Raw genomic sequence first — 18,548 nt, forward strand, 5'->3', positions numbered from 1 at the left:
GATACTAGAAATACCCTAGGATGCTGGGATGATTTGTCACTACTTAAAAAAATAAAAAAAGTGATACTCAGCAGGATGAGTTGAGAGGACTGCAGCTCAGACTCTGAATTAAGTACAAGGTACCAAGAATATGCAGTGGCCTGAAATGTTACACCAAAGAGCGTGTGTGTTGATGTTTAGCAGAAGGACAAATCCTTTCTCATTATGAAGGACAGTGTGTCTACTGTGAGCTTGGGTCTGATACTCTTCTTTTCATCACTTGAATTCTGTGGCTCCACTTCTATTTCTCACTCTGATGCATATCCACATGGGCCCGTGTTGGTTCAGGATTATTTGGTCCTTCTTTTGTATCAGGCTGGAAAAGTGCTCTTCTTTTTCTCCCATAGCACCCCAATTCTACTGAAATTATTATTATTTTTGTTTTGCGGTACGTGGGCCTCTCGCTGTTGTGGCCTCTCCCATTGCGGAGCACAGCCTCCAGACGTGCAGGCCCAGCGGCCTTGGCTCATGGGCCCAGCTGCTCCGCGGCATGTGGGATCTTCTCAGACCGGGGCACGAACCTGCGTCCCCTGTATCGGCAGGCGGACTGTCAACCACTGCGCCACCAGGGAAGCCCCTGAAATTATTTTTCTTAGGAGCCTGTCTCTTTCCTTAAAATGTAAGTACCCTAAGGATAGGGACCATGTTTTGCCAATGTTTACAGCCTGTCTCCTAATGGGTGCTCAAACATTACTTAGTGGAATAGCATGGCATGCACGCTTCCAAAAGTTCTCAGTCTTTCAACTTGTAATTGCTACACATTGAATTTTTTAATAGAGAGACTTCTATCAGGGATATTTCTTTCAGTTTAGCTATTTCTGCCCCAATTTGCTATCCCATCTTTCTGTACTAGGTTTAAAGGTGAGGCTCTGCCCCCATGACATGAGAGTGTGCTCTACTAAAGCCTTCTGCAAAACATGTCCTCCAAGACGCTTGCCGATGCGGACCATCTCTGGATTCTCCTACCTTTGTGCATGTTCCAAATATGTTATGGGAGTAGAAGCCAGAGACCCTGGCACAAAGGGCTCCCTTTACAGCCTTCCTTGTGGCAGGGACGGCTAGGTCTGCATTACCATGTGTTATGTGATGATTCACTTCACCCCAATTTGCCCTTTGGGAACTGCTGTGAAAACTTCTTTTGTACAGTAAATCATGACAGCATTTGGCCTTCATTTGGGGGTGAATGCATGGTTTATATATTAAAGCCATTTCTTTTTTCCCTTTAGAAATACCATGTGGCATCAATTTGTTTGTAAGCACAAATCAAATGGCAGTTTGGGATACTCCAGATGATCCAGAATACGCTGTATTAAGTTTTTAAAGGTGATCAGAGCAGCAAAAACCTAGCATCGAACATAAATGTTAGAGACGACTTGAATCCCCAAGAATACATTCATATACCCACAGAGTTTCTCAGATGCTTAGAGAAAATCTGTCCTGAAACTTTCAAATTAGGGCGTTAATAATATAGGTCACAAGTTAATATACTATTTAGAAATATACATTTTCCACGCGCGTGTGTGTGCGTGTGTGTATGTGGGGGTGGTGCGTGTGTGTGTATCTGCCGGCTGAACTCCGTTTGTTCCACCCAGTCAGCAGAATTTTATACTATTGATCTTCAGCCACAGGTGAGACTAGGGTATAGCACAAGAAGCATCGTCATTTTCATAGCTTCAACTTTTGAAATGTGTCAGATATGGACAAATATGGTAATTCCCTGAGTAACAGCTCACTGCTCTACCTCTAGCCCCAGGGAATAATCCAGGCTCTGTGCTATGGGTTTCCAAATTCATCCAACCAGCCATACTTGTGGCTCTTGTGGTTGGTCTGTGGCCTGAAGCTTAACTTGCCCAGCAGTTCTGTTTCCCAAAATAAGCTCAGGAAGTTTGTGACCATGTTTGATTTGTTCCAAAGGGGCTGCCATATATTTAATGAGGTTGTGAACATACACTAAGATTTGTATATGGCTCATCAAATAAAATACATCTTCAACCCTCTTTTCACTTCAGTACGTGGTTTGGAGTGGGCTGTTTTACAAGCACATGTGTTTATCATATGGCTTTATTTGGGGACAAACATCACTTCTTATATTTAGGATACAATTTCTGAGTAGCTGAACGCTGCTTCATTCCTCCCTACTAGAGAAAAAACATTAAGCTGGATAGTCCTTTCCCCTTACTTTTGGCAGATTTCTTTGGATGCGGAGGTGTTTTATTTAATTCAAATGTGCCCTTCTTTCATGGTAGGGGAAGAAAAAACCCTGTGGCTTAAAGTCCCTTTTCACCCAGAAAAGCGTATAATGAATGTTTTCCTGTGTGCAAACAGGAATAGGGAACCTCTTATCAATTACATGCATTGATGAGAGCAATGTGTTCCACTGGTTTGTGTGCCAGATTAGGAGCTAGGAGACCTTAATCTCCCTCTGCTGCTCAACCTTTCTAGGACATTAGGCAAGTCATTTACCTTTTAGGTCACTGGCTTTTATTTTTCTACAAAATATCTGTCCCTCGTACAATAAAAGGAGGAATTGTGACTAATACTGATAATTGCTATAAAATGCATTTTGCTTTTCTGAGTCTCTATGATAACATATAGAGCAACAGAGGTGGTCTTTTACTAAATGAAACTTGGCAAGTGGTTAAATGACTCACCCAGTATCTTCCGGTTTACTATATAATGTAATAAACCACATTCTATGAATAAACCAAATAGATAAAGTGTCTTTCATTTGATGGTTCAGACCCAATCCAATAAAGCAGAATATTTCATGGAGTTTATTTCCTGTAATTGCAGGAGATAAAATTGATTTCCCCACTTTTTTCCTCATTTTTAATTTTTCTCCCAGCTTTTGCTACTGTTACTGATTGTGAAAGAAGACTAGAAATAGAATTTGTCATGAAATTTAAAACTTCACAAGCCTCATGGTTATTTTTTTGAAAAAAAATGTTAAGTTGGTAGTCTGTATGAAATTCTGATGTGGACTCCTTCCTTAGAACTTTACAAGGAAAGAAGAAATGTGTGAAATGGAAATTGTACCATCTTGTCTTGAAGCAGAAGACTCATCTGGAAGCTCCTGGCATTCCTCAATAAAATTCAAATGATATTGAAAAGTTAATGTGGTCCCTTTGGCTTCTCCTTGGTCTGGGTCAAGGATTCAGCCAGTGCAGCCACTGCGCTTAGGGGGTAGGGAGAAGGATTTGGCTGGCGCTGCTGGTGAGTTGGGCAGGTAATTTACATGAGCAAGTAAGTGTGCTGAGGATAATGAGAGCCAGGTACTATCCTTGAAACTTTTCTGTAAAACTGTATGTATTTCAAAATAAAAAGTAGAATAAATTAGTTAATGTGGTTAAGGATCTTAGTTTTACCAGAAGAACAGCTTACTTTATATTTATCTCATGTAGAACATTATATATATACATATATAATATATGTACATACATATATATGCTCTATATTTTCTTTTTCTTTTCTTTTCTTTTTTTTTTTTTTTTTTTTGTGGTACGCAGGCCTCTCACTACTGTGGCCTCTCCCGTTGCGGAGCACAGGTTCTGGACGCGCAGGCTCAGCGGCCATGGCTCACGGGCCCAACCGCTCCTCGGCATGTGGGATTCTCCCGGACTGGGGCACGAACCCGTGTTCCCTGCATCGGCAGGCGGACTCTCAACCACTGCGCCACCAGGGAACCTCTATATTTTCTTTATGTTTTTCATGTATGCATACCTTTATGGGTATATTCTTATTGTTCCGGTTACTCTAAGATTCTGATACATTTCAGAGCAAAAGAATATACTTAACAAAGCAGTTCAGCAAGACAATAAAAAGGAAGACTTTTGGATGTGTAAAAGATTTATTCAAGTCTTAACAGGTATAATATATTGATCTAAATGAACCATCAGGATGGATTTGAGTACTAAATTAGGATTAAGTGAAAAGAGAAATATATTCGTTTGTTCTGATTTTTGAAATATCACTCAATTAAAACTTTCTCTAATGAAAATGAGTGCATTACATAAGTCTGCTTAAGAGAAAGTCTGATTTGTTTCCTGGCTATTAATGAATGCTTTATGTGACTATTTACTCTTCTATGAAATAAAAAGAGATGTTCCCACAGCAACCACAACCGTAGACGTTGATATTTTTCTCATTTTTCTGACAGAGGATTTAATGCGCACCTTATACTCCTCTTTTAAGTGATCAGAAACAGACTTTGGAAATTTTTTAGGGAAAGTATTTCCGTTCACATTTTCCCCTCAAGTTAATTTCATCTACTCAGAAACTCAAAGTACTGCATCTAAGCTAGTTTTCCTTCTTAAAATTCGATTTTAAATAAATGAAGCGGTACCTAAAGTGTTTCTGACGTAACTCATGACACATGATGATCTTCACTTGGCCACAAAAACATAGTAAGGTCCCTGTGGTGAGGTGACACCCTTTTTGAGCAGATGTACCCTGTACAAGCTGATTTAAAATAAGGTATTGCTGCTATTAGCTTGAAGGTTCTATTTTGAAAAGGAGGAAGGAAGTTCTATTTAAAAAAAAAAAAAAAATAGGTAGAATGGGGCTTCCCTGGTGGCGCAGTGGTTGAGAGTCCGCCTGCCGATGCAGGGGATATGGGTTCGTGCCCCGGTCCGGGAAGATCCCACATGCCGCGGAGCGGCTGGGCCCGTGAGCCATGGCCGCTGAGCCTGCGCATCTGGAGCCTGTGCTCCGCAACGGGAGAGGCCACAACAGTGAGAGGCCCGTGTACCGCAAAAAAAAAAAAAAAAGTAGAATGATCCTTAAAAACAGCACAATGTATTTTGTGAGATGTAAGCTCTGAGCTGGAGTACTGCATGAGCACTGTACTTAGTAGTCGGCAAAGATGCTACTGTTCTGCAAAACAGATAAAACCCTTTTTCATATGGAAGTTGAAAGAGTTTTTAAGATACAGTGTTTAAAGGACTGTTTGTCTCTGACAAATTAATGAAATGGTGAAAGCGGTGTTAGCATGAGGTATCCACTCCAAAATCTTCACCTTAGCATGGCATTGTGTGCAAAAACAGCTCTTAAGGCAAAAATACCTTTTGAAAACCCACTCTTCCCCTTCCAAGCTCATCTTCAATGACAATGTGGTTACTACAAAATAAAGGACTGTTATCTTCTCTTCATTCAGACCTGCGCAGCCGCTGACGCCCAGCCCCATAGCTCATCAATGTCTACAGTATTTACTGAATTCAATGGGGAGGAAGGTGACAGGAGTGGCATAAAGCTAATTGGAAACAAATTTTATCAAACTACCCAGAAGTATATATTTTAATCGGAAGACCAAGTGAATTCTTCAGTTTGAATGTCAGACTAATTTATTTGTGTTTTTATAGTTCAAATAAAATATAAGGGAATATCTCTGTTCCCCTTACTACATACTTACTTTGTCCTTTCTAAAATCTTACTATGGCTACCATCAAAAGTCTACAAATAACAAATGTTGGAGAGGATGTGAAGAAAAGGAAATCCTCTTACAAATGTTTGTGGGAATGTGAACTGGAACAGCCACTCTGGAGACCAGTATGGAATTTCCTCAAAAAACTACGAATGGGACTATTATATGACCCAGCAATTCCACTCCTGGGTATATATCCTGAGAAAAATGACAACACAAATTTGAAAAGATACATGCACCCCGATGTTCATAACAGCACTGTTTACAATAACCAAGGTATGAAAGCAACCCAAGTGTCTATCAACAGAAGAATGGATAAAGATGTGATATACAATAGAATGTTACTCAGCCATAAAACAAAGAATGAAATTCTTCCACTTGCAGCAATGTGGATGGACCTAGAGATTATTATACCTAGTGAAATAAGTCAGACAAAGACAAATATTGTGTGATATCACGTATGTGGAATTTAAAAAATATACATGCAAAACAGAAACAGACTCACGGATATAGAACATAAATAGTGGTTTATTTTCACCAGTGAGGAGAGGGAAGAGGGGACGGGCAAGATCGGGGTATGGGATTAAGAGACACAAACTGCTATATATAAAATAGATAAGCAACAAGGATATGTTGTACAGCAGAGGGAATTATAGTATTACCTTGTGATAACTTTTAATGGAATATAATCCGTAAAATATTGAATCACTATGCTGTACACCTGAAACTAATGTGATATTGTAAATCAACTATACTTCAATAAAAAGTCTGTTCAGGTACAAAAAATAAAATCTTTTTTTTTTTTTTTGGCCACTCCATGCAGCATGTGGGACCTTAGTTCCCCGACCAGGGATCGAACCCACACCCCCTGCACTGGAAGTGTGGAGTCTTAACCACTGGACTGCCAGGGAAGTCCCCCCAAATAAAATCTTAATAACAAGATTTTTGGATTCAGAATTATTAGAAAATTTATTCTTCAAGGTGTTCTCTCTATAGTAGTTCTATGTGAAAAAAGGCATATGTATCTATAACTAGATACAGATCTATCTATATATGCATATATAAAACAATTCTCAATTGTAATACTCTGTAATGCAAATAAAAATATGACCATTTTATTATGAAATATTCTAATAGCAAGGAGTGATCTAATGATCTCTCCTCTAATGATCTCTCCCCTAAATGCACTCCCATATACTATTTTGTCAACAGATTGACTATTGTTCCTATATACAAGACTCTTATTTTGCAGGTATTTTTAAATGTAACTCAAGGGACTTTTTGTAGACGAAAAGATTTCACGCAGGGTCTTCATAAACCTATTCTTCAGACTCCCTCAAGGGATGTAGGTTGTGCTATCATTTTGGGTCACTAGAATCCCTAGTGAGATCAGGCAGCGGCCTGATTCTTGTAGAAAATTCCACCCTTGAGAGATCACCTACTTAGGAATTTCTGGAGGAAATCCCATAGGATTTCTCTTAGGTTAGATTTCCTTACACAAAACCTGGTCCTCCAGTGGAGAACTTGACAGGGAGGCTAGCACTTCTAGTCTGAAGAATGGGAATGGGTGAGAAGGAAAGGGGTGGCAATTTTCTTCATGGACAGTGATTTCTGCTGCCTTAACTCGGTGCCAAAGAGCCACGCAGATATTCAACGAGGTTGTGAACAATAGCAGAGGTCCTATATTTAAGAGAATCCCACAATGCTGGCTCTGAGAAGCAGCTGAGAAGCAGGCGGCTCTCTCAGTCAACACTCTAAGTATGTAAGTCAGGTTGATGTAAAAAGATAAAATCCCCAAGGTCACACCAGCCCAGATGGTGTACTGCAAAATGATATAAGGGCAACTGGAAAGCCAGTCTCTTCCCTTGATGAACCTGTATGCAACTAATGTCTCAAGGCATTAAAAACTAAGCAAGCAGGTCATAGTTATAGGCAACAATGGAAAAACTGCTTTAAAGAAAGGTGGTGAATGTGGGAGTTAGGCGTGTGGTCAAGTAGGTATTAGGAAAGCTGCAGAGCTGCTATTGGACATTTATCATGCACATTAACATATGAATGAAATTGAGAATGCTCTTTTAATTTGTCCTGCATTTCCCAAACTTCTTTCACCACATAACCTGTTCTTTTTATATAAAGGGAAACACCCAGGAAAACCATAATATATTAGGGAACCCTAATATAAAGCCATACAAACAATAGCTATATATCAAGTACTAGGTGAATCCGTAAAGCTGGAAGGGACACAGAGTAAGAGAATGATTAAAAATGGCCTAAATTCCAATTTGTTGATTATATACTGTGTGTCATGCACAGTGGATATTTTTATACATAATAAGAAAGATATATTGAGTACTTACTGTATGTCAGGCACTGTTACAAGCAATTTACATTCATTATTTGATTCAATATGTATTCATCCCTATGAGGTGTAGGCCATTAATATTCCCACATTATGCACAAGAAAGTGAGGCTTAAAGAAGATAAATGACACGTCCTTAGTAAGAAGGTAGCAACTTGATTCCATCGTATCAGCCGTATTTACAACTAACCATTACACAAGGTGTTAAGACCAATACTAATATTATGAACAAAGACCAAAAAAGTAAAGTTCTTCATTTAACTGATGGAAGGGTTATGTCACAGAAAAGATATTGGTGGATGGTCACAGAGTTAACAGCTATAATTATACATGACCTGCTGGAAGATGGGGAAAGGGTAACAAAAATACCACCATTTCTTCTGGAGACCGTTCACAGGAGAATTTGGGAAAGTTGCTTTCTTATTCATTTGAGAAGGTTGTTATTATTCTTCAACTTGTAAGACAAACAAAACGGGAATAATCAGATATTGTTGTTGTTTTCTGAAAAAATAGACTATATTCAAAATAAGTATCACCTGACCATGTCAAAATGATTGCACGCTGTTTTCAAATGTTGGCTCCTAATACAAAGATTGTAAGGATTCAGTCCATTGGATGAGATGTTGTTTTTAGAAATGATCTGCCTTCTCTGTTCATTCATATCCAAGTCGAGAAAGAGGAAATTATTCTGGAATCTTTTTTCTCATTATGGTCTTGATGTGAAATTCATTTCGTGGTTACTGAGCATCTTGAAAATACAGTGGATGGTTGCAACTACATATTCCTCTCTGGCGATTTTACTACAAATGCTCAAATAACAAACGATAAAATGTTTTAGATTGCATGTTACTTATTTTACTTGTCTTAATGTGAATTTACTTAGAGTTTTCAGCAGAAATTGTGTTGTAGAATGTAAAAATAGTATTCTAAAATTCTATAAAATTCAGAAATAAAAAATCTATAAAAATTCATAAACATGGCTTGAATGTATAATAATAAAAATACATAAAAGATGATTTTTATAATTTCTCCTCTATTTAATCTTCTCTGCCCCCACAAAATAGCATACCTTGAGGTAGACAGAAATAAATTAACTATGTTTAGGTTATCATTTTAAAGAGGCCAGGACCTAGTAGAAAATAATATTTGAACAGGAAATAGAATTGTGACTTCCAGATTTCCATTTTAAGGCCTTAGAGGCTAGGAGGTAACTGTAATTAATGATTAGAATAACAATCATAAATCAAATCCATTCCAAAGAGAAGTTGATTTTTTCTGACTTAGGCAGGCTTTCTTCCAAAGTTTGAAAGGTTTTTAAAAGTTACTTTACCTGGAAAAATATTTTTATTAGACGGCAACAATTTTACTCATACTCTCTATAGATTTCCATATTTAAATTGTGATTCTTCTTAAAGCAGAATTCAAAACATATACTTTAGGACATTATTTGCATTTTTATTGATATATGAACATCTCCAGAATAATTTATTTCAGGCCTGTCTAGCATTAGTTTGGGTCTAGAAAGGAGGGGCAAGACGGATGACATGCTCCAGGTAAATCTAGTCCTGAAAATATAGATCCTGAAATACTTTGCACTAGTTTTCAGTTAAAACACTGCAATACACGGTCTTGGATAAATATATGCATTTTCCAACTCATGGTAAACTAATTGCTCCTCGTACATAAAATGTAACAATATTAGCAGTTGTCTTATAATGTGTTGACTTAAATTTCTGCAGAAAAGAAGATGCTGGCTGGCTAGTAATATTGCGTTGGAACACCCTGGAGTATGCAGATCGTCCTGGCATAGTCTCTAGCGGCAGACTACCCAGCCCTCACCTTATCCTCATCTGTTCAACACAAAAAGTGAAGGTGTGTCTTTCTGATTTACAGATGACCCCAGACTGAGAGACACAGAGATAAAGGAGAGAGAGAGAGAGAGAGAGAGAGAGAGAGAGAGAGAGAGTGAGAGTGCACAAGAGAATGTCGTTGGAAGACCGAATTAGAACTAAAGCATATCACAGCTGTTTTCTGGGTTAAATATAAAAGCTTGAGTGGAAGCTTGAGAAGGGAGTGTACATTGAAAGGCTGTAGGAAATTTACATAGAAGAACATCACGGTAAAGATGAATGAGGGTTTTTTTGTTGGCAGCAAACTCAATAAACCAACAATAAAATGAGGGGATCCAGTTGCTTGCTTTTTCTGCTGTTAATGTTTTGTTTGTTAATGTTACTGTTGTTAATATTAACAGGGGAAGCATGCCAAAAGAAAAGAAAATGATCATGTCTTGGGAAAACACATTTGGTGCGTGGTCTGTGGTTCTTGTCAGCAGAGGTTTATAGCAAGAAGTACACACTGGAGCATATCAAGGAGAGATTGCTGCCATGGGGGAGGGTTCTAGAAGCAATACTCTACTGGTTTAAAAAGGTGAGACACTTGTTTAAAAAAGCAAAGACTGAGGATATAACAGCTGTCTTCAAATATCTGAAAAATTCTTTCTAGAGAAGAGATTAGGCACATTGCTTATAGTGCTTTAAAAAAGCAATAGGAATAATATGCAAGAGTTGTAGAGAGGGACGTTTTGACAACCCCCTGGGAAGTTTTTTCCCCTAATTATCATTGCCATGTATCAATGGAAGAGTTTGTCTTACAAGGAGGATATAAGTTTTGCGTTACTAGAAATATTCTACATACCTTTACAATTTTGCTTCATTTTTTAAAAATACAGAACTCCTTTCTAAGATGATGTAGTTTGAAAGTAGAGAGTCTCATATAACATGACTGAAATAGGCCTAAAGAGAGGCATGCTATGGTGTTGCTCTGCTTTTCGTTATCTGGATATAACGACAGTATTGAGAGGAGAGGAAAGATGCAACAGTCTAGTCTCAGGGAGGTTCTGGCGGGATGCAATGCCTGAAGTGGGATTCCTTGCTTTGGTTACATAAAATAAGACGTATTAAACCTTAATCATCCGGGAGGCTGCACCTGTCGTCATGTACTAGGGAACATTGTGTATCTTCACTCTCCAGGTAGAACTTTCTGTTGTAAGTATCTGACATGGAAACTCTCTCAAGTATTATTATTGGCTGTATTTTTTAAATTTATTTTTGTTCTATTGTATAAAGTCTGTGCTCTTACTTTTAGTGAAAAAGCAATTTTCTGTGGTTCTCAGGAATACCTTATAATACAGTATTCCAAGGCCACTGTTGTCATTGGATTTTCATACTGTTTGATTATTGCGTCTTCCTTTACTTCATATTAGCTTGATGACTATATTCTGATTCTTTAAAGCAATGTAAATCTAAGCAGTAAATGCAATGTGTTGTCTTACTGGATTCCCTGTACATTAGGTTGAATAACCCTAGGAATTTTGTTGCAATCGTGTCAAGCCTAATGATGACCTATTCAGCCCTTGTGAACATCATTCAATTACTCATTTCAGCATTGATTTTTCTCATGTTTTTCTTCATGGCATTTAAATGGCTCTCACATCTTTTCTTTTACTGATGCAGAATGCTATATAATGGCAGAGATGCTTTGCTTCCCGATTCATAATGCTACACTCTGCTTCAAATTCTTTTGGAAACAAATTGGGGTATCAATACATAAATAATGCTATACTTCTTTTTAATTGAAATTGCTGCCTTCAGAGAAATGGTATATCAAAAGAATTTTTACTGAAAAATATTTTGAATGACCTTGTACAATAGAAAAAGATTACCAATGCTCTATATCAAGAATAAAATTTACCCCAACTTTTCTATAGAAGTATAATGATTAATGGGAAAACAATAAATACACGTAATTTCAAGATCTAACCTTAAAAATAGAAATCATATACCAGTTTCTTAAGAAGAAATTATATTCACACACACTGTGTTTATGAAAGTTGTTTTGGAATAAAAATTCTTTCAACTAAGATCGAATTCATTTACTCACAACAACTACATTTTTTTTCAACTGAATGTGGCATTATACTCTTCAGTAATCTATTTTGCCTTCACTTAAGTAGAGGCAAATCTAGTTTTTCCCCAGAGCATTACCATTTTTCTCCTACCTCTCTTTAGCACACCTCCATTTTACATGAGATATGCATCTTAATATTTTCTTCTCCATGTTATAAAAACTGCCAGAAATGACATTTAAAAAATTACACTGGCCCATTTAACTTCACCTCCACAAATTGTAAGAAATTACACAAAGAACTATAGTTGTTACTCTGGAGAAACGTGGAACTTTTAACTCACTGGATTTGGTTTCATAAATACTAATAATACTTTAAAAAACATTATTAGAACATTTAATCCATCTCCTTTGTAGTACACTTTTTCTCCCTTTTTAAACTAGGCTTCATACAGTCTCATTTTTAATGTCTCAGTTGAAGGGGCTTTCATAAGCCCTTAAAAGACATCCTGATTTGAATTACTCTTGCTTAGAAAATTATTTCTGATGTTTAACTTACATTCTCCTTTATTCAATTGTAGCTCTTCAGACTATCTTAGAAAATTAATTTTTCTCATAATTCCCCCTTTAAGTCATTCTAGGTAATCTCAATATTTCATCTTTCTTAAGCACACAGTGCTCTTTAAATTTGCAGAATATCTAAAGGTGACTAAGATTTCCTTTAATTTTTCAATTTTGACGAAATGATGCAGATGTTTTCATTTAAGTATTATATTTTAATCTCATAAAAGGGTAAGAAGAACCCCGTAGGACTTTAGAATTTGTAAATTTCCCTGTTAATTTGATATTTCCATTTGGTGTCTAAAACACATCTCAGCGTATGGTGCTCAGAATGGAGCAGTGGATCTTCTTCTCTAAGCATGATCCAAAAATAGAAACCTGGACATCACCCTTTCACCTATGCCTTTCCTCAGCCACCTCACACATTCATTCTAACATAAATCCTGGTGTTTGTAACTGCAAAATGTAATCTGAATTCACCCAGATCTTTTCATCTTGACTGACACCACTGGTTCAGGCCACCACTATTTCTTGTCTTAATTTTCACAGTAGTCTCCTATCTGGTCTCTTTGTTTCCATTCTCAAACTCTTTCTAACTGATTTTTCACAAAGCAGTTGAGTGAGCTTTTTGTAACCTGTGAGTCAGGTCATGTCACTACCCACGTTAAATCTTTCCAAGACTTCCCCTTTGCACCCAGAATAAAATTGGAATTGCTTGGTTTACCAGCTCATGCCTATTTTTCCAACCTCGTCTAACATCAGATTCACATTCTCCTCCACATACCCCGGCACCCACTCCCCACCACTCCCTAGTAGTGCACAGTACTCTGCTCCAGCAAAACACTTTCCATCTAAGAGTCTTCTTCTTTCTGTTCTTTATGCCTAGAATTCTTTCCCCATAATCTCCACATGGCTGACCTTTTTTCCTTCTTTGGGTCTCAGGTTCTTACTCAGTGAGTCCTTTTCTATCCACCATAACAAAAGTTGACCTCTCTTATTGTCATATCCTTATTTCATTATAACACCTCTCACAATCTAGAATTACCTTGCATAATTTCCTTATCTCTTATTTATTTATGATTTTTTTTTTTTTTGCGGTACGCGGGCCTCTCACTGTTGTGGCCTCTCCTGTTGCAGAGCACAGGCTCCAGATGCGCAGGCTCAGCGGCCATGGCTCACGGGCCCAGCCGCTCCGCGGCATGTGGGATCTTCCCGGACCGGGGCACAAACCTGTGTCCCCTGCATCGGCAGGCGGACTCTCAACCACTGCACCACCGGGGAAGCCCTATCTCTTATTTATTTTTACTGCTCTCAGTAGAATATAAGCTTCAGTGCCCAAACCAGCCATTTCTCCAAGGACCCCTGGCTTCTTGTAGTAGGAAATGGTATTTAGAAACCAAGATCTGTGTGCTAGGTGTGCACACGGTTACTGGAGTATCGTTATTCAGAGTCCCTCTCAGTGGCTACAGCCACTGTCTATGTAGATCCATGTATATCATATTTACCTCTCTCTTTGTTATTCACAGCCATGGTCTGTATTCTTCAAAAATGTCAAGATCATCTATGACAAATAATGACTGAGGAAATATTCCAGATTAAAGGAGATTAAAAAGACATCATGTCTAAAGGTAATGTGTCCTCTTAGAATGGATCCTGGATTGGTAAAAGCTTACAGTTTTTATATATGGTTATTTACTTTTTTGCAGACTTGACACGCTTTAAATATGGATTGTGGATTAGATAATAATATTGTACACGTGTTAAATATCTTGATTTTGCATCATGGTTATGCATGAGAATGTCCTAGTTCTCAGGAAATATACACTGAAACATTAGGGATAAAATGTCCCCATGTCTGCAACTTACTCTCAAATGAAATGCACACACATCTCACTCCTCTCTCCTCCCCCTGCATCTCTCATCTATCAATAGAGAGAACTAGAGAAAGAGAATAAATTACTAGCAAATGGGGCAAGTTGTAAATAATTACATCTGAGTAAAGGGTATATGAGAGGTCTTGGTTTTACATCCTTTTCAATAAGTTTCTACAAAAGTAAAAATTTACAAAAAAATTTCAAAATACTCAATATGGTTGCATATTTTTATTTTTTCTATTGACACTGCCTGGAATGATTGAAGTTTGAAACTGCATCTTTTCCCTTTACCAAGTAAAAAGTAAATCAGATAGCTTGAAGTGAATAACAGTACGTGAAACATGCAAAACTGAATTTTTCTCAGAGGACAAATGATAACAAGATTTGTTAATGCCATTTTTTTTTTTTTTTTTTTTTTGCTGTACGCGGGCCTCTCACTGTTGTGGCCTCTCCCGTTGCGGAGCACAGGTTCTGGACGCGCAGGCTCAGCGGCCATGGCTCACGGGCCCAGCCGCTCCGCGGCATGTGGGATCTTCCTGGACCAGGGCACGAACCGTGTCCCCTGCAACGGCAGGCGGACTCCCAACCACTGTGCCACCAGGGAAGCCCTGTTAATGCCATTTTTTAATAATTAAATGGATTTTGTGATTGCTTTACTCAACCATTAGTAGCTTATCAGGTACAAAACCACCTAGAAGAATACTGATGCTTAGTTTTATTTCTTTTCTTTTACAAAGAGAAAATCTTCTAAACAGCTGAAACATGCCTAAAACAATTTCAAGATGACCCAACTCTCCCCAAGTGACTTCTCAAATTCTTAAGCTATTATCTTTTTGTTAAAACCACTTTTCTAACTTTCTCCCAATTATAACAGCCATATAATTGCTAAGCTAAGATTCCTATAGACTATCTCTGTCAAAGCATCAGGATAGGGAATGATAAACCTCTTAACAAGAACTTAATTCTGATTCTTTTCTGAGATTAATGTATCTTAGCAACCTATGAAACATTTTATCTGCTGATCCCATCATTTTGAGCACTTTGTTGAACCCTTGAATTGACCTTATACCTGTGTTTCCCCTCTTGTTGGTTTTGTTGGTCCAGGTTATATAAAATGAGATTGGCAAACAAAAAGCAGTGTGACCACACATGTCTAAATGTATTTAGCCTTTAACACGACAGTGGATTGTTTATAAACTTATGAACCAGAATGTTTATTTCTATTCTTTGTCTCCTGGGAATTACACATCCAGGAGCTCTGCTCAATGGGTGGCAGGGATGATGAATAAGAGCTTGGTTTTAGCTAAAACAAGGATTTGAGATGAATGAAGGGTCAAAGCTAAACACAGCCCGAGTTGCTCTTGCTGAGGCAGCCTGAGCAGTGAAGCATGCTTTGCAGTCTAACTTTCAAGAGAATGTTCCCGGTTGTATTACGCCAAGATGGGTGACTAATTCTAAGAGCATCCAACTTCTCTAAACAAGTTCAAGTATTCTGGCATTGAGTGCTAGGAATACTGGCTGATGGGATCAAAACAGTACTGTCAATGGTATTAAGAAATTGCTTGTGATACAAATAATTTCACTCACGGTTACTTTCTTCCTATTACCTTCTAGATGTTAGCAAGTGTGGGAGTTTTGCTCATTCTGTCTTTCATCCTTTCTTCTCTATCTCTTCTCATTCAAGGTGACCACATCCACTCCTGTGGCCTTAAATAACACCCATCCTCTGGACAGCCTCAGTTTTTTTTCTGTAGCCCAGACCTCTCCAGACTTGAATTCTAGACCCCTATGCAGAAACTTTCTCATAGTTTCCAGGTGGAATATGTAATAGGCATCCAAAACTCAGTATGTCCAAAATGAACTCCTGATTTTAAGTCTTAAAATCTGTGATTCCTTCCACAGATTCCCAGCTTTAATAATGGGTAACTCCATTCTTCCTGTTATCCAGGACAAAGTCATTCTTGATGATTTTCTTTTTCTCACATCCTACATGTAATACCACTGCAAATACAGAGGCATTGCTTTCAAAATATCTGAAAATCAGAGCGCTTTTCATCGTCATCATCATTATCACTCTAGTCTGGATAACATGAAGTCTTGCCTGGATTATTGCAGTAGCTACTCACTGATCTCCCTTATTCTACCCTTGCTCCTACAGTTCACGTTGACCACAGCAGCCAGAGTGAGCCTTTTAAAATATGGGTTAGATCATGTGACTCCTTTGTTCAAGTCCCTCTGATGGTTAATCCGTATTTTATCTCATTGCTTAGAAGTCCCTGCCTGCTGTAGTCCCCCGCCTATCTGACCTATCTACTACCCCAACCACAACTCCGTCATTCACTCCACCCTCGTCTCACTTTTTTGCTGTTCCTTAAGCAACGCAAGCATGCTTCTGCTTTGGCACCTTTGAATTTGCTAATCCCACTGCCTGGGATGCAGCAGATTCTCAGCTTCTACATGTTTCTGCCCAGATGGCGGCTTATCAAAGAGTTTTCCCAACCACTCTTATTTAAAGGATCATCACTTCCATCAATTCTTTATTTTCTATTTCTTTTTTATTGAATTTTATTTTTTTATACAGCAGGTTCTTGTTAGTTATCTATTTTATACATATTAGTGTATATATGTCAATCCCAATTTCTCACTTCCATCAATTCTTTTTTTTTTTTTTTACATCTTTATTGGAGTATAATTGCTTTACAATGGTGTGTTAGTTTCTGCTTTATAACAAAGTGAATCAGTTATACATATACATATGTTCCCATATTTTCTTTTTTTTTGAATTTTATTTTTTTATACAGCAGGTTCTTACTAATTATCTATTTTATACATATTAGTATATATATGTCAATCCCAATCTCCCAATGCATCCCACCCACCCCACCCCCTTTCCTCCCTTGGTGTCCATATGTTTGTTCTGTACGTCTGTGTCTCCATTTCTGCCTTGCAAACCAGTTCATCTGTACCATTTTTCTAGATTCCACATATATTTGTTAATATATGATATTTTTCTCTTTTTTATTAGCTATCATCATTTGTCATTTTTATTTATTTTTTTCTTGCTTTCAATTCCACTCAAATACCTATGAGAACATGCACAGACCTTTGTTTGCTGCTTTCCTCTATACCCTAGGGCAACGTCAGGCATAAGTAGATGCTCATTGAATTAATTTTTCTATGTGGAGGAAGTAGATGTAATAAACTACAAACCTTTGCATATTCTAGGTAATATTCTAGAGTGGGTAATTGAAATAAAGATCTGCAATTATTGAGGAAAATATATGAATTACTTGTTATTTGTGTGGCCTTTTTAAAGCTCATCTGTAAAATGGGGACAGTGATACCTTCTTAAACTACTACAAAGGGTTTCTACGAGCATTAAATGAGATAATCTCTGGGAAGCATTTGGATTCTACCTCATATTATAACATCCAGTCTTTATATGACCACCTTGTGCATGAAAAGTCCTTTGTGCTTCACTGAATTTTAGATGTCTTATTTTGCCTACATTTTTCCGATCAGTAAAAGATGAATTAACATAAATTTGGAAGTTTCCTTTTACGAAAACATCACTATTTGCTTTGTCCTATTAGCATTATTATCAATAACCTAGATGAAAAATTTGAAAGTGTGTTACATGTCATAGAGGCTGAAATCTGGGAGGAAGAGCTAATTCACTGAATTATAAAATTATCGATGAAAGATGTTGATGAACTTGACCATGGACAAAGATAACATGCTGCCCCAAACAGAAGATATCTATACTTTTGACATCATGTTGGTTAGTTTACATATGTTATTTTTTTGAGTCTAACAACAAAACTAAACCTCTAGACATTATCATACTCTTATTGAAACACTGAAACTGAGTTTCAGAGAGGTTAAGTAACTTTCTTAAGGTCACAGGGCTAATATATGATGTAAACTGGATGCATACGGGTTATTTTCTAACTTTGATGTTCATTCATTTTCCATTGTGCTATTAAGATTCACTTTTAAGGTGCAAAAAAGAAAAGTCAGATTCAAAATGAGGGTTAAGTAGCAACACAGGTAAAAACTGACATTACCCTTAAGCCATTTGATATGGCTGTCGAAGAACGACTAAACCAAAACTTAGATTATGTTACTTGATTGATGTATCCATAGAGATTGGGGTGATAACCCAGATCTACACTGTGCTGTTCAAAGCATTTCAGAACTTATGGGTGAATCTGGGCATCATACTTTGAAGGTTATAGAAAGACTGAAAATTATTCCAAGGAATGTAATCAGGATCACTAAAATCCTCACAAAACGTCCTGAGAGAAATGGTTGATGGAATTTGGAATGTGTTAACTAGAGTAGGAGGGGGGAAGAGTCAGAAGTTACTGACAGTCATATAGACCAGAAACTT

At 37.6% G+C, this 18,548-nt stretch overlaps 1 long non-coding RNA gene across 3 annotated transcripts in view; it reads left to right on the forward strand.

The window, feature by feature from the left end:
- The window catches only part of LOC137210314 (uncharacterized), a 111,921-nt gene that overhangs the window by 41,889 nt on the left and 51,484 nt on the right, over positions 1-18,548 (forward strand). For all 3 annotated transcript variants that reach the window (XR_010936455.1, XR_010936456.1, XR_010936457.1), the window contains exons 2-4: positions 9,557-9,689; positions 10,069-10,244; positions 13,808-13,909. This is a non-coding gene — a long non-coding RNA (uncharacterized lncRNA). The remainder of the gene's footprint in view (positions 1-9,556; positions 9,690-10,068; positions 10,245-13,807; positions 13,910-18,548) is intronic.

This window comes from Pseudorca crassidens, chromosome 17 (genome assembly GCF_039906515.1).
Source record: "Pseudorca crassidens isolate mPseCra1 chromosome 17, mPseCra1.hap1, whole genome shotgun sequence".
NCBI classification, from domain to species: Eukaryota; Metazoa; Chordata; class Mammalia; order Artiodactyla; family Delphinidae; genus Pseudorca; species Pseudorca crassidens.